General features: G+C 41.6%; 1 pseudogene across 1 annotated transcript; it reads left to right on the top strand.

Moving 5' to 3' along the window:
• Positions 1–6,473: 6,473 nt before the first annotated feature.
• LOC144467065 (uncharacterized) lies at positions 6,474–8,198 on the top strand (annotated as a pseudogene). The gene is made up of 2 exons (XR_013493437.1): positions 6,474–6,876; positions 7,278–8,198. The product of XR_013493437.1 is annotated as an uncharacterized LOC144467065 (transcript).
• Positions 8,199–13,890: the final 5,692 nt, after the last annotated feature.

Here is a 13,890-nt window from a genome sequence, read left to right as displayed (position 1 = left end):
ATAGTCATGAAAATAAAGAAAACGCATTGAATGAGAAGGTGTGTCCAAACTTTTGGCCTGTACTGTATATAATATTGATATACATACCATGACAAGATACATTGAAAAAAAACACAATGATAAACAAGTCATGACATAAACCTCAATATGTACAGCATCAGAGAAACTACAGAGAAAAAACATAAGAGACAGTAACTCCGAACATACAGCATCTAGACCAAGGAGCATACAATAGCAGTCCACATCTATAGAAACGGTCTAATATCAAAGTCCTCATTTAGGCCCTTGGGGGTTAATGTCCCCAGTGTGTGGATCCAAAAATCCAAAAAAGCGTTGTGGTATTGGAGATCTGGTTATATCTAGGTCTTTTGATATTTCTGAGTATTCTCCACAAGTATTACTGTCCCTGTAACTGTTATTTAGCACTAAAAAGAGGCACCTCTAATAGTTTTTTATGTAACATGACGGCCTTTACAGCCTGTGTCCTTCTGGGGAACATAAAAAATTGTGTTTAGATGTATGTATATATGTATAATGTGTATTTTTTGTTTTAACTATTGTGGCTAATAACTATTTTTGATATGTTTTATTGGTTTGTATTTACTGATGATAATGCACGTCTGGCGTGCCAGGTCACATGACCAGGGTTTGGGATCTTTAAAGATGGCGTCTCCCTACACATTCATTCATGTAAGCATCTGAGGAAGAGCCAGCATGGCTCAAAACGTCATGCTATAAAGAAATCACACTTGATTGGAGCTTTTTTGGTGTGTGGACATTACTTGTTTTTGCATGTTAACTTTTTTGGTCCAGCACCCATCCTCATACGGGGTAAGATGTGCGTGTTGTTTTTCCACTTTTGAGTAATATTGTTTATCACAATTGTTTCTGGGACAGTATATTGTCCAACAGATGACATCAGAATGCAGGGTGTTACAGTTCTAGACCATTATTTGATTGGACCCTCTAAAGTAAGTACATGGTCTGAGTATGCCGTCCATCTCACTCACAAAGAAAAAGCTTGCTCCAGCAAGAGACTCCACTATGTACTTAACCCTGGCGGTTATTATACAATACAACAATACAACTGTCCCCATGGAGGCGACATGCCTGGCAGAAGATCAATAAGGCCGATGAGGGAACAGTGTGGTTGCTTGTTTCTTGCTGATATCTTCTTTCAGATCTGTTGGTCTCAAGGGGATTCTTGAGTGGTAGAATTGGGATTTCTAGGTGGCAAACCAGGAAAAAGTCCAAAAAACCCTCTTCAGAGCCAGAATCAATGGGAGCCTGTGAGAAAAAGACTACATCATTCAAAACAAACCGACAGAAAAGGAAGTGTGGTCGGAGGTAGAATTTTGAAAACTGATTTGGCTCACCAGGACCCATTGTTGACTGATGAGCCCTATCTTATGATGCCAACTCCAGACAGGTTGATCTGCAGTGTCCTGGTAAAACACAGTAGGTGCAACATCTTTGTCTCGTTCTCTGGTGTCTGGTGTTTACCAAAGTTGCATGGGTTCAGGAGAGTTTGTTTCAGTCGTCTGAGAATCAGGCTGAAAAGAGTTGCGACATGTTTCAGATGAACCATCAAGGAGAGCTGAAGGAAGGAGACAAGACGAAGTCTGGAAAGGGCTGGTTGTAAAGGTGGTCTTGAGGTGATTGTCTACCTTAATGGCCAGAGAGATAAGATTGTCAAGATTGTTGTCAAGCCTGGGGGAGATTAATTCATCTTGTGTGGCTTGAGATAGCCCATGAAGGAAAGCGGAAATGAGTCTCCCCTTTCCAAGTGCAAGAGCCTTGTCAAAGGTTTAAATTCTCTTTGCAGCTTCTTTACCTGTCACCAGATGGTTAGAGACTTTCTTCATCTCCCCTTGAAAAGAAGAGTAGCTGGCACAGACTGACTAATGTTGCTCCCAGATGGCTGTAGCTCAGACTTTATCCCTTCCTGTGAGGGGGTTATCAGGTGTGCTACACGGTCACCTTTAAGACTTCTCGTCAGTGTTAGCCTAAAAAATTAATTTAATTCTTGACCTTAAAAACAGTAGTTGATAAGTCCCACCACAAAGTCAATATATGTACCTGCTGTGTAACTTCCGCTCATAAAGTACAACCTTCCTTAGCTGCTCATCTTGGGGATCAAAACAAGCCTTCTGCGTTCATATTTCAAGAACAGCTACTAAAATGGCCCTTGTGGTAAGTTATGTCAATTAATTTGAGTTATATGATTCAATTTTAAAGTGGTTGGAAATGTGCTCCACTAAAAACCAATAAAAATGGGGTTTTAATACCCTTAATATTTCAGGTGGAGTTCAATAGTGGCACACTTGGTGGACAATCTGATCCATGGTTTGTAGCTCTCAGATCCAAGCCCATTGGTTCCTAATGAAAATGTATATCTTTAGAAGCAATTCACAAAATCTAGTTTCATTAAAAAAAATAGTTGGTCGCTGTAGTTCCCCATAAACATTACTCAAACAAGAGAAATTCTTGTATTTAATTGTGACTATTTTCAGAGGTGGATGAATCCACATTTGATGATCTAGTGAGTATTTGTGGCAGGGGAGTGTGTGGGAGTGACTCAAAATAAACTATAGTGTGTGTGTCCATGGCAATGTGGGAACATGTCATCCAGTGCAACAGTGAGGCTCACTGATGTATTTTATAAATAGTTTTTAAACAACAGTGGAGCTCTGTGGTACAGAGGAAGAGCATACTGTATATCAGCTTACACATACAATTCTTGTTAATAGATACATTTATTGTTGGTTTGGATATGCACATGGGATTTATTGATAAGAAGAGAATTATCACCAGACTTTGAAGGACCTTGTTGAAGGAGGCATTAAAATATATAAAAATGTTTTGTATTGATGTCTTTTTCCTGTTTAGTTGGAGATTGTGATTATTAGTAAGTGAAGCCTGGGCAGGAGCCTCCTGGACACTTTGACAGCAGGCTATTTGCTTCTTGAGCAGTGAAATGAATCAAGATTTGATTGGCCAGCCATCATGTCTGATGGATATAGGTCATAAACTTGATGAGGCCTTTGCTTTCTATAACCTTGTAACACAGAGAAGGCTGAGTAGAGCTGTGTGTGAAGGTGAAGCTCTCCATTTACCTGTCAGTCTGGGCTTAATCAGCCAGCTGTGATTCCGAGCTTTAAGCAGGAACTGGGAGAATGTAGTCAAGTTTGCTTCACAGAGGGTCTGAGCTCAGAGTCAAGGACACAGTGAGGAGCTTAGTTCATGTAGTTTGGACATCAGGGGCTGCCTTCACAGTATATTACTGTGCTGGGTGGTTAAGTTGGAGGGCACTAAGGCACAGATCAGTTTTGGTTTTTATTTAATTAGTACTTGCTGCAGCTGTGGTTAAGGGTGAGAGGCTGTCAGCAAATACTTTGTTGGACACAGGGAAACGGAGATCTGTGTGGGCACATGAGACCCTATAAAAGTGGGTGGTTCACGGGGAGTACCACCAGTTGGTCTAGGAGCTTCATCTCAATGATGGACATTTCAGGTACTACACTTATGTGCTTCCACACCTGCTGTTTTCTAATTAGATGGTGGTAACTGCAGTTTGTAAAGTCGGACAGCTCTAGGTATCCAGCAATCACTACCACCAGTTTCTTCTCCATTGTTTATCAACTGTAAACTTGTTGTCATGACCACCACAAAAGGCCAGCCTCTCAAATCATCCAATTGGTCAATGGGAAAAAAGGAGAGATGACATGGGGAGCTTAAAGGGAAATTTCGGTTTATTTCAACCTGTCTCCTATCGTCCTAAATTTGTTTCAAGTGACTAGTGACATAAAAATAATAGTTAGCATGTTAGCCGTTAGCCTAGATACAGCCGGGGCGCATAGTGGCATCAGACCTGTTAAAACGCAATTGAACGGCCATCCTTTCAAGTGCAAAGTTAGTCCACTAAACAAGCTTTTTTTCCACAAAGACCACCTCATATCGTTAGGATAAATGTCAGAGAACATATAGAAAATGACATGTAAACGTGTTGTCTTACCTTACCGGTGTGGTGCCATGTTTGTTTACCATTTAACTCTGCTTTCCAAAGCGCGGCCGAAATATCGCGAGAACAAGCAGCGATCTCATACCGTGCCTGAAATCTCGCGAGCTCTAGATAAAGCCCAGCTGGATACTACTCCAGGTGGAGGTGGCTCGTCCTCGGTCACATCCAGACCTTGAAAATAAGGCTGCAACTGGTCCCATTCCTTGCAACGGAGGCATTCCTCTTCTGTGGGCACTGGGGTACAGCATTCACAGGTAATGTTACACCACCAATCTCCAGAGCTACGCAGCCTTGCAGCAGCCATTCCTCCTCTCTCGTCCTCTACCTGTTGCTCCTCCCTCTCTCTCTCTCTCTCTCTCTCTCTCTCTCTCTCTCTCTCTCTCTCTCTCCTCCTCCATTCTTCAATTTCACAAAGCTCTTCGTCAGTGTATTCTGGCTCAGATAAATAAGGGCGGCCATCAAACTCTGCAAAATCAAATTCCTCCTCCACAAAGTCGTAGTCTGGCAAAAAGTCAGCCATTATTCTATAAACCTTTCATAAAATAAATGAATGAACTTTTCAGGCTACTGTCCAGTTCTGCCTTCCAGCTGTTGCTGCTTGTTCTCGCAAGATTTCAGGCACGGTATGAGATCGCTCCTTGTTCTCGCGATATTTCGGCCGCGCTTTGGAAAGCAGAGCTAAATGGTAAACAAACATGGCAGCACACCGGTAAGGTAAGACAATACGTTTACATGTCGTTTTCCAGGGGTGGAAAGTAACGAGTTACATTTACTCTCGTTACTGTAATTGAGTAGTTTTTTTGTGTACTTGTACTTTTTTGAGTAATTTTTAAAATCAGTAATTTTACTTTTACTTAAGTACATATTGTTGGAAGTAATTTACTTCACTACATTTTAAGTAGCTTCCGTTACAAAGTAAAAAAAAAAAAAAAAAAAATAGATGAACTTGCACTGCGTCTGCGTGCCAGTAACTGTCCGTCTGATTGGCTCTGGACAACTGCAGCGCCAGAAGGTCAGAAACGTCAAGACGTTGGTGCCAGTGCCACAGAGGAGCTAACGTTAGCTAAAAGAGGATGGAGACGGATGGAGACGAGTGTGTGTTTGGAGACAAGTGTGTCGATGGAGAAGGGTCGAATTTGGGACACAGAGACACGCACAGAGAACGTGAGGCCAATCCCTGGCCATACTTAAAGGACTTATTTGAGTTCAAGTCCGCGAATGTGAACAATTTCATCATGCAATGTAACGTAAACTTTGTATGCCGAAAGAGACGCAGCTATCCACCTACAAAAACTCTGCTTCCAACCTGCGCAAGCATGTACAGGTAAGATAACCTCACGTGAAGCTAAATAACATTAACGTTACATGCAATTAATCATGGATCCATGCAATTAATAACTTTACACAATCATGGTATGCTAACGTCAGTGTTAGCAGTCAAATGAAGAAGGCTGTGGTGTCACATCTCAGTGGAGTCAGTTATGTTGCAACTACCACCGATTGTTGGACAGCACACCAGAGAAGTTTCATAGGGGTCACCTGTCATTGGATAGATGAAGAAACGTTTGAGAGAAGATCCGCTGCACTTGCATGCCAGAGGTTGAGGGGGTCCCACGCGTTCGATGTGCTAGCAGGTGCCCTTGATGACGTTCACTGTCAGTACGGGTTAAGGGGAAAAGTTGTAAGAACCACAACAGACAGTGGGTCAAATTTTATCAAAGCATTCAGCGTGTTTGGGGAGCAGAGCCCGTCCACGGAAGCCGAGTCAGACTCTTCTGAAGAAGTGCCCAAATCCTGGAAGAAAACAACGGTCTTGAATACCAACTACCTCCTCATCAAAGGTGCGCGTGTCACCTGTTAAACTTAATCACCACAATAGATGCTGCCAAGGCAGAAGAACAGAATGATACATACAAACGGCTATCACGTGCAGCCTTTGGGAAATGCCAAGGACTGCGGAACAAAACAGGTCGGTCACACATGGCTGCAGAAACTGTGGAAGAAGAATGCAACCTCCAGTTCATACGGCCAAATCAAACACGGTGGAACTCCACATACATGGCTGTGGAGAGGATCATACAAATTATACACGAGAAGGGAGAGGGTGCCATCAGAAATGTCTGTGAGAAATTGGTGAAAATGTGAGTACTCCTGAAATGGAATACATTATGTAAGCAATATTCACAGTTTGAAATAATGACTTTCTCACACATTCTCCATTACATTTTCAATTACACCTTTTTCCATAAAACACAGAGGGTGAATAGTACATAAATACACACACATTGAGCATACAGTCTGAATAGAACATGAGTGGACTTATTTGATATCATAAAAATGACCACAAAGTATCAATATTATCAGTAGTACTAGTGAGATGGGTAAATAAAGCATCTGATTGCTGGTAATCCTTAGTACAGAGTGGTTTGGCTTTGGGGTGTTGACTTGAATTTCTGACATTTTGTGAATTTTGGTTGTGGCAAACTTCTAATTTAAAACATAGTATTTATCTGTTGATATTTGCTTTATGTCATATAGGCTGAGTCCGGCTCAAATCGCCTTCTTGACCCAGTACTGCACCATGATGAAGCCTGTGACGAAGGCATTAAACATCCTTCAGTCAGAGACAAACACACACATAGGATGGCTGCTGCCAGTGATCTTCCAGTTAGAAGCAAAACTCCGACGACTGGAAGTATCCTGCAAGTTGTGCCTACCACTAATCAGAGCCATTCAGGTTGGTGTCCAGAAGTGCTTTGGTGGGATGATGGGAGACCCTGAACCGATAGCTGCAGCGATCCTTCTGCCAAAATTCAAGACCACTTGGACTGAGAAAGCCAACGTCATAGAAGCAGGTATGATTTTCAGCACTTATTATTATTAAAGGTATCATTTGGATTATTGATGGGGGATGTATAAACTACATATAGTCAGTGTATCACCTACTGTAGATGCTGGTCACCTCACACAAAGTTTGGAGAAGAGGAGTCTCCACTTCTTCAGCATAGAAGCAAAGCAGTGTACTGCTGCGCACAGGGGCAGCAGCAAAACATTTTTGCCACCTTTAAGAAGGCTTAGTCCAATATCATATATGCAACAAAATAATGAGCCTGTCTACATGAATGTAGAAAATGTTTTGGTTTTTGCTTTTTGTTTTGTAATGGCAACATTATGATGAATTAAGTTGCCACATAAATGAAAGCCTAAATGTCTGATATATTCTATGTGTTTTGTGTGTATTTGTCACTTAACACAGGTTTGGCCTATGTGAGGCACCACATTGAGCACGTAACAGAGGATGAGATGGAGCATGTCGGCCACTCATCAGATGAGGACGATTTCTTCTCATCACTGAAGTCCAAAAAGTCAAAAGGCACAAGTGAGCTAGATGGGTTCCTTGCCTGTGTTTCAGACAAAATGGACCTACTGAACTCTCATCAAAAAGCTCTCTCTCAAACTCAACACTGGCCTGCCTGCTTCTGCTGCTTGTGAGCGCCTCTTCAGCTGTGCTGGACTGCTTTTCACTGCAAACCGAGCTAGAATGAACTCTACTAACTTTGAAAACCAGCTCCTGCTCAAACTAAATAGTAAGTTCATTGAGTAATTAAAATGAGGAACTGAAGCAGAGCAGGAGGAGAAAGAAACGGTGTAAAAAGTGCTTCGAAAAATCAGTCAAAAATCCTAGAAGAAGAAAGAATTGACTTTCACTTGGAGATGGTTCATCCAGAGATCTGTGATTTTTAGACGTGAGGTTCGACCGAGTGTTTCTGGAGTGTTTTCCAGATGTTTTCCATATGTTTCTGTTGGATATCAGTGAAAAGACACAGAGCCGACGACTTTCACTTCAACTGAGTTTTGTTAACATTTATTTTCATATGTGGGATAATCTTGTTCTGCTTTTATGTCTTGATGAGCTAAAGACAGTTTCCTGTTGATTTTCTGTTCTTATACAGTGAGATGTGAATGAAAGCTCAGGCATGAATCAAGTCATGATTATTTAGCAAAATTTTGATTTATTTGTGCAGTTTTTGATACATGTGTATCTCTGTACACCTGAATATGCAACAGGTGCGTCGGTGCAACTTGAAAACAATGATACTATTTCTGATTATTATTTCTGACTCACCTGATGGTGCCGAGTCCTGAAAACCAGCTCCTGTTCAAACTAAAAAGCAAGTTCATTGAGTAATTAAGGAGGAACTGTAATCTGGATCTATCTGTGATCTATGTGTTTTCTTTAATAAATAAGTGAGTTTGAGCTTGGTGTATGTTTTTGTACTTTTTTATTGCATGGGGAGAGATTATACACCCCCCCTAAGAAGTAACTAAGTAACTTTTACTCTGAGTACATTTTAAATGAGCTACTTTTTACCTTTACTTGAGTAGATTTTTACACCAGTACTTTTACTTTAGTAAAATTTCATCGAGGTAACAGTACTTTTTTTTTTTTTTTTAGGGCATTTTTTTTGCCTTTCTTGGACAGGACAGGTAAGCGTGAAAGGGGGAGGGGGGGGGGGGGGGGGGGGGGGATGACATGCAGCAAAGGGCCACGGGCTGGATTTGAAGCTGGGCTGCTGCGGCAACAGCCTTATACATGGGGCGCCTGCTCTACCACTAAGCCACCGACGCCCCGAGGTAACAGTACTTTTACTTGAGTAGATTTTTTTGGTACTCTTTCCACCCCTGTCGTTTTCTATATGTTCTCTGACATTTATCCTAACAATATGAGACGGTCTTTGTGGAAAAAAAGCTTGTTTAGTGGACTAACTTTGCACTTCAAGAGTATGCCCTTTCACTTATGTTTTAACAGGTCTGACACTACTATGCGCCCCAGCTGTATCTAGGCTAACAGCTAACATGCTAACTATCATTTTTATGTCACTAGTCACTGTTTAGGACGATAGGAGACAGGTTGAAATAAACCAAAAATTTCCTTTAAGTTTTTTCAGCTCAAGGAAATCAGAGCACTCTGGCAATTGACTTTATTAACAATATCAAAAGCTTTATCATCATAAGAATGAAGCACCAATAAAGAGCCAGTAAGGAGTGACAGGTAGCCCAAAGAAGAGTGCCCCCGCATCCTTAAACACATAAGCCCTGTTTCCACCAAACACTTTTGGTAAAGTACCTTTGGAACCAAAAGTAACCCTTCAGACATGGTACCTAGACCCTAGGTATGTTTAGTGTGTCCACCGCAAACACTGCTCTTAAATGTGGACGAAGTTGTTGTCACTCGCTGTGTTTCCTCTTCACCAGTGACACAGACAGAAGTCTCCACCTCATTTATTGTCTGCAGAACAAGGTTGCATGCAGACATTTTCAGAACAAAATAGGACAGGCTGCAGTGAGAGTGTCTCTTGTTGGGATATTTAAAGGTAGTGGGTTTGTGCCTTGAGTCCTTCTCAGGTAAGTGCAAGGGTTTAGTGTTACTGTAGCCCACAGGAACGAAGCTCCACTAGGATTAGAATATGTGCATTTCACACAATTCGGACAAATTAATATATATTTTAAACACCTGGTTGCCCACTCATTACTAAAAGTATGTCATCCAAGAGAGATAGTAAAGACTTACGGAATGGTCAGAATTTTCATATTGAAATTTAGGGTGTGTTGATGGAGTCATGTCGTCAACTCATGCATTGAGTTACATTACAAGTAAACGTTCACCTTAAAAGTTGCCAACAGCCGGCCCAGTGAATTAAGTCATTTTTGTTTCGGTCTACAGCTGCTGCTAGAGGCATCAAAACACACACACACATATGTGTGTATATTAGCCTGGTTCCAGACCATAGACCCCGCCCACTCAGCTGAGTAGGTTTGCATCTCTGGTCTGGCATACTTCAAAGAATTTGCGATTTATCTCGTCCAAACGATGGACGGACCAATGAACGCCGGGGGTCTAGCGATTAGCCAATCAGCGCCACGCTGATGTCAAGCTGTACGTCGGTGGGTAACTGGTGAGGATAGCAACAACGGCGACCGCTACAGATCCTACAGACCACATTAGCGATGCTATCGAGGTATTTCGCCACTACTCGCGTTAATGGAGGACCAAATTAAGGAAGCTGCTAAACTGGATTTAACGGCAATGCAGCTGGGCGTGCACGACGACGGAGACATTTTAAATGGGCAATGCTCACTTGTTTTCGACACCCCCAAGGCATGGATACTAATGACGTCAGATTCTGGGTGAGTCGTTGATCTCTACTGATTGGTTAGGGAAAAAATCAAATTCCCTCCCCCTTGTAAATCGCCTTCAGTGGAGGCGATGTCAGACTGAAGGTTCTGGGAGCTTCAGTCTGACACTCAGGCTATGTGTATATATCTATATCTATATATATATATATATACAGTACAGGCCAAAAGTTTGGACACACCTTCTCATTCAATGCGTTTTCTGTATTTTCATGACTATTTACATTGTAGATTCTCACTGAAGGCATCAAAACTATGAATGAACACATGTGGAGTTATGTACTTAACAAAAAAAGGTGAAATAACTGAAAACATGTTTTATATTCTAGTTTCTTCAAAATAGCCACCCTTTGCTCTGATTACTGCTTTGCACACTCTTGGCATTCTCTCCATGAGCTTCAAGAGGTAGTCACCTGAAATGGTTTTCCAACAGTCTTGAAGGAGTTCCCAGAGGTGTTTAGCACTTGTTGGCCCCTTTGCCTTCACTCTGCAGTCCAGCTCACCCCAAACCATCTGGATTGGGTTCAGGTCCGGTGACTGTGGAGGCCAGGTCATCTGCCGCAGCACTCCATCACTCTCCTTCTTGGTCAAATAGCCCTTACACAGCCTGGAGGTGTGTTTGGGGTCATTGTCCTGTTGAAAAATAAATGATCGTCCAACTAAACACAAACCGGATGGGATGGCATGTCGCTGCAGGATGCTGTGGTAGCCATGCTGGTTCAGTGTGCCTTCAATTTTGAATCAATCCCCAACAGTGTCACCAGCAAAACACCCCCACACCATCACACCTCCTCCTCCATGCTTCACAGTGGGAACCAGGCATGTGGAATCCATCCGTTCACCTTTTCTGCGTCTCACAAAGACACGGCGGTTGGAACCAAAGATCTCAAATTTGGACTCATCAGACCAAAGCACAGATTTCCACCGGTCTAATGTCCATTCCTTGTGTTTCTTGGCCCAAACAAATCTCTTCTGCTTGTTGCCTCTCCTTAGCAGTGGTTTCCTAGCAGCTATTTGACCATGAAGGCCTGATTGGCGCAGTCTCCTCTTAACAGTTGTTCTAGAGATGGGTCTGCTGCTAGAACTCTGTGTGGCATTCATCTGGTCTCTGATCTGAGCTGCTGTTAACTTGCCATTTCTGAGGCTGGTGACTCGGATGAACTTATCCTCAGAAGCAGAGGTGACTCTTGGTCTTCCTTTCCTGGGTCGGTCCTCATGTGTGCCAGTTTCGTTGTAGCGCTTGATGGGTTTTGCGACTCCACTTGGGGACACATTTAAAGTTTTTGCAATTTTCCGGACTGACTGACCTTCATTTCTTAAAGTAATGATGGCCACTCGTTTTTCTTTAGTTAGCTGATTGGTTCTTGCCATAATATGAATTTTAACAGTTGTCCAATAGGGCTGTCGGCTGTGTATTAACCTGACTTCTGCACAACACAACTGATGGTCCCAACCCCATTGATAAAGCAAGAAATTCCACTAATTAACCCTGATAAGGCACACCTGTGAAGTGGAAACCATTTCAGGTGACTACCTCTTGAAGCTCATGGAGAGAATGCCAAGAGTGTGCAAAGCAGTAATCAGAGCAAAGGGTGGCTATTTTGAAGAAACTAGAATATAAAACATGTTTTCAGTTATTTCACCTTTTTTTGTTAAGTACATAACTCCACATGTGTTCATTCATAGTTTTGATGCCTTCAGTGAGAATCTACAATGTAAATAGTCATGAAAATAAAGAAAACGCATTGAATGAGAAGGTGTGTCCAAACTTTTGGCCTGTACTGTATATATATGTATATATATGTATATATATAACATATTTAAAACTTGCCATGGTATGAACAGTGGTTACATAAGGTTCAAAACCAGCCACAACTCAGCTCTGAGCAGAGTGACCTTCCGCTATTGACCAATCAACAGACTGCAGTGTTTTAGCTCCACCTTTTAGTACCAGATCTGTGTGCTAGGTACCCCAATAGAGGGGTTACCAAAAATGGGCACGGTTAGGAACACTCCTAAGAGCAATATCAGTTTGTGTAAGATGGTCAAACACAAAATCTACAACTGAGGCATACAATAACAAAAGAAACAAAACAAAATAAATGACCCAAAATGATAATAATTGCAAGAAATGAACAACCACCAGTTTGCAAATGTGTCAAAATAAACTAAACACACTGTTATCTGCATGAAGTGACTTGCTAGGTAATAGCAAATGAAGCAAAAGTAACTAAACAAACTAATAATAAACAGTACATCTGTTGCTAATGTAAAATAACCGCATTTGTAACTTAGAATAAAATAATTAGACACTTGATAATACATTTTAAACTGAGTGAAATAAAACAAAGTGAATGAATGAATTACACAAGCTATAGAAGATCCACAGGTGAGGTTACCAGGCCTGTGAATTACACACAGCAACACTGTAAATGAAATAAACCCCATTCACAGAGCACAGTCACTCTACTTAAATGGCCCAGGCTAAAAAGAGCTTATTGATGACAGTTATGTAATTACAACAGTTCATAGAAAGACTAAACAATGGCAAAAGCCGGCTATAAACAAAGCCACCTGTAGGCAAAGCTGCAGCATTCTTGCAGTGTGAGCCAGAGTAGCTGTCACCACTCCCCAACCAACCCGGCCCATAGTCCCTGTGATCTATGATGAATGTTAGAGAAGTTGATCTGCTTCTATACTTTTTATGTCCATGGCGGCAGCAGCATGGATGGCAGGATATACGAAAATGTGGAAGTGCAGCCTGTGGTTCAAGCAGCAGTTGGGAGAAAATTTCCTCGAGGGCTTTCTACCAGAAAGAGATCTCCTGGTAAAGGGTTAGGACAAAAGTCATGGTTTGGGTAAAAGGAATTTCTGTCAGTTAAGAGTTTTCTTGGAGAAAGCCTACAAGGAAAATTTCTCCCATGTGTGTTCAAGCAACAGCCCTGAGAGGTAGCAAAGCTCTGCCAAATGATGTACATTATGTCATCTGGTGGAGTTTTGCCATGGGGGAGGAGGGATATCTAGGCACTTAGATGGAGGGAAGTTTACTACAGTTCATCTATACCCACTACCCACATTATTTTGATGGTTAAAAATTGGCAAAGTATCCCTTTATGTTTAAAACAAGAATGTTAATTGGAAAAAGAAACCAGTGACATAGTCATTCGTTTAATGTGATTTTTTATCATTCCAATAGTTGAAAAATATTAGTTTGCTCATTTAAACTAAACTTTCTCATTTATGTTTGTGGTTGAATTTTTTTTTTTTTTACTTTACTATAATGTAAACTGACAGCGGGGCACCAAACTGAAAAGTTTCATTTTGATCAAAGGATTTTTATTAGATTAGTATGAGTATGATTTGCACATGCGCAGTCTTTAAACTTCTGGCGGTAAATGTATTTCCGCCTCAAACGGTCCTGCATTTCGGATTTGGACAGAAGAAGCCAACGTTGACACTGGTAAGGAAAATAAAGAACTTTGCATTCTGGTAACATTAAAGATAGTCAAAGTCATTTCCGTTTCTAAGCATGTATTATTCTGTCCTTGACTGGACGTTGTTTTCAGTCTTCTGGGCCGACGCACTGTATCTTTAAGTGAGTCCGGAGAGAGCAGAGCCGGCCAGGCAGACAGTGGATAAGGTTGGGAGACGAGGAGCTGCCGCGGAAAGGTAAA

The sequence above is a fragment of the Epinephelus lanceolatus genome, chromosome 15 (assembly GCF_041903045.1).
Source record: "Epinephelus lanceolatus isolate andai-2023 chromosome 15, ASM4190304v1, whole genome shotgun sequence".
Lineage (NCBI taxonomy): Eukaryota > Metazoa > Chordata > Actinopteri > Perciformes > Serranidae > Epinephelus > Epinephelus lanceolatus.
Note: the sequence above shows the minus strand (reverse complement) of the source record. Positions and strands in the feature narration are given on the sequence as shown.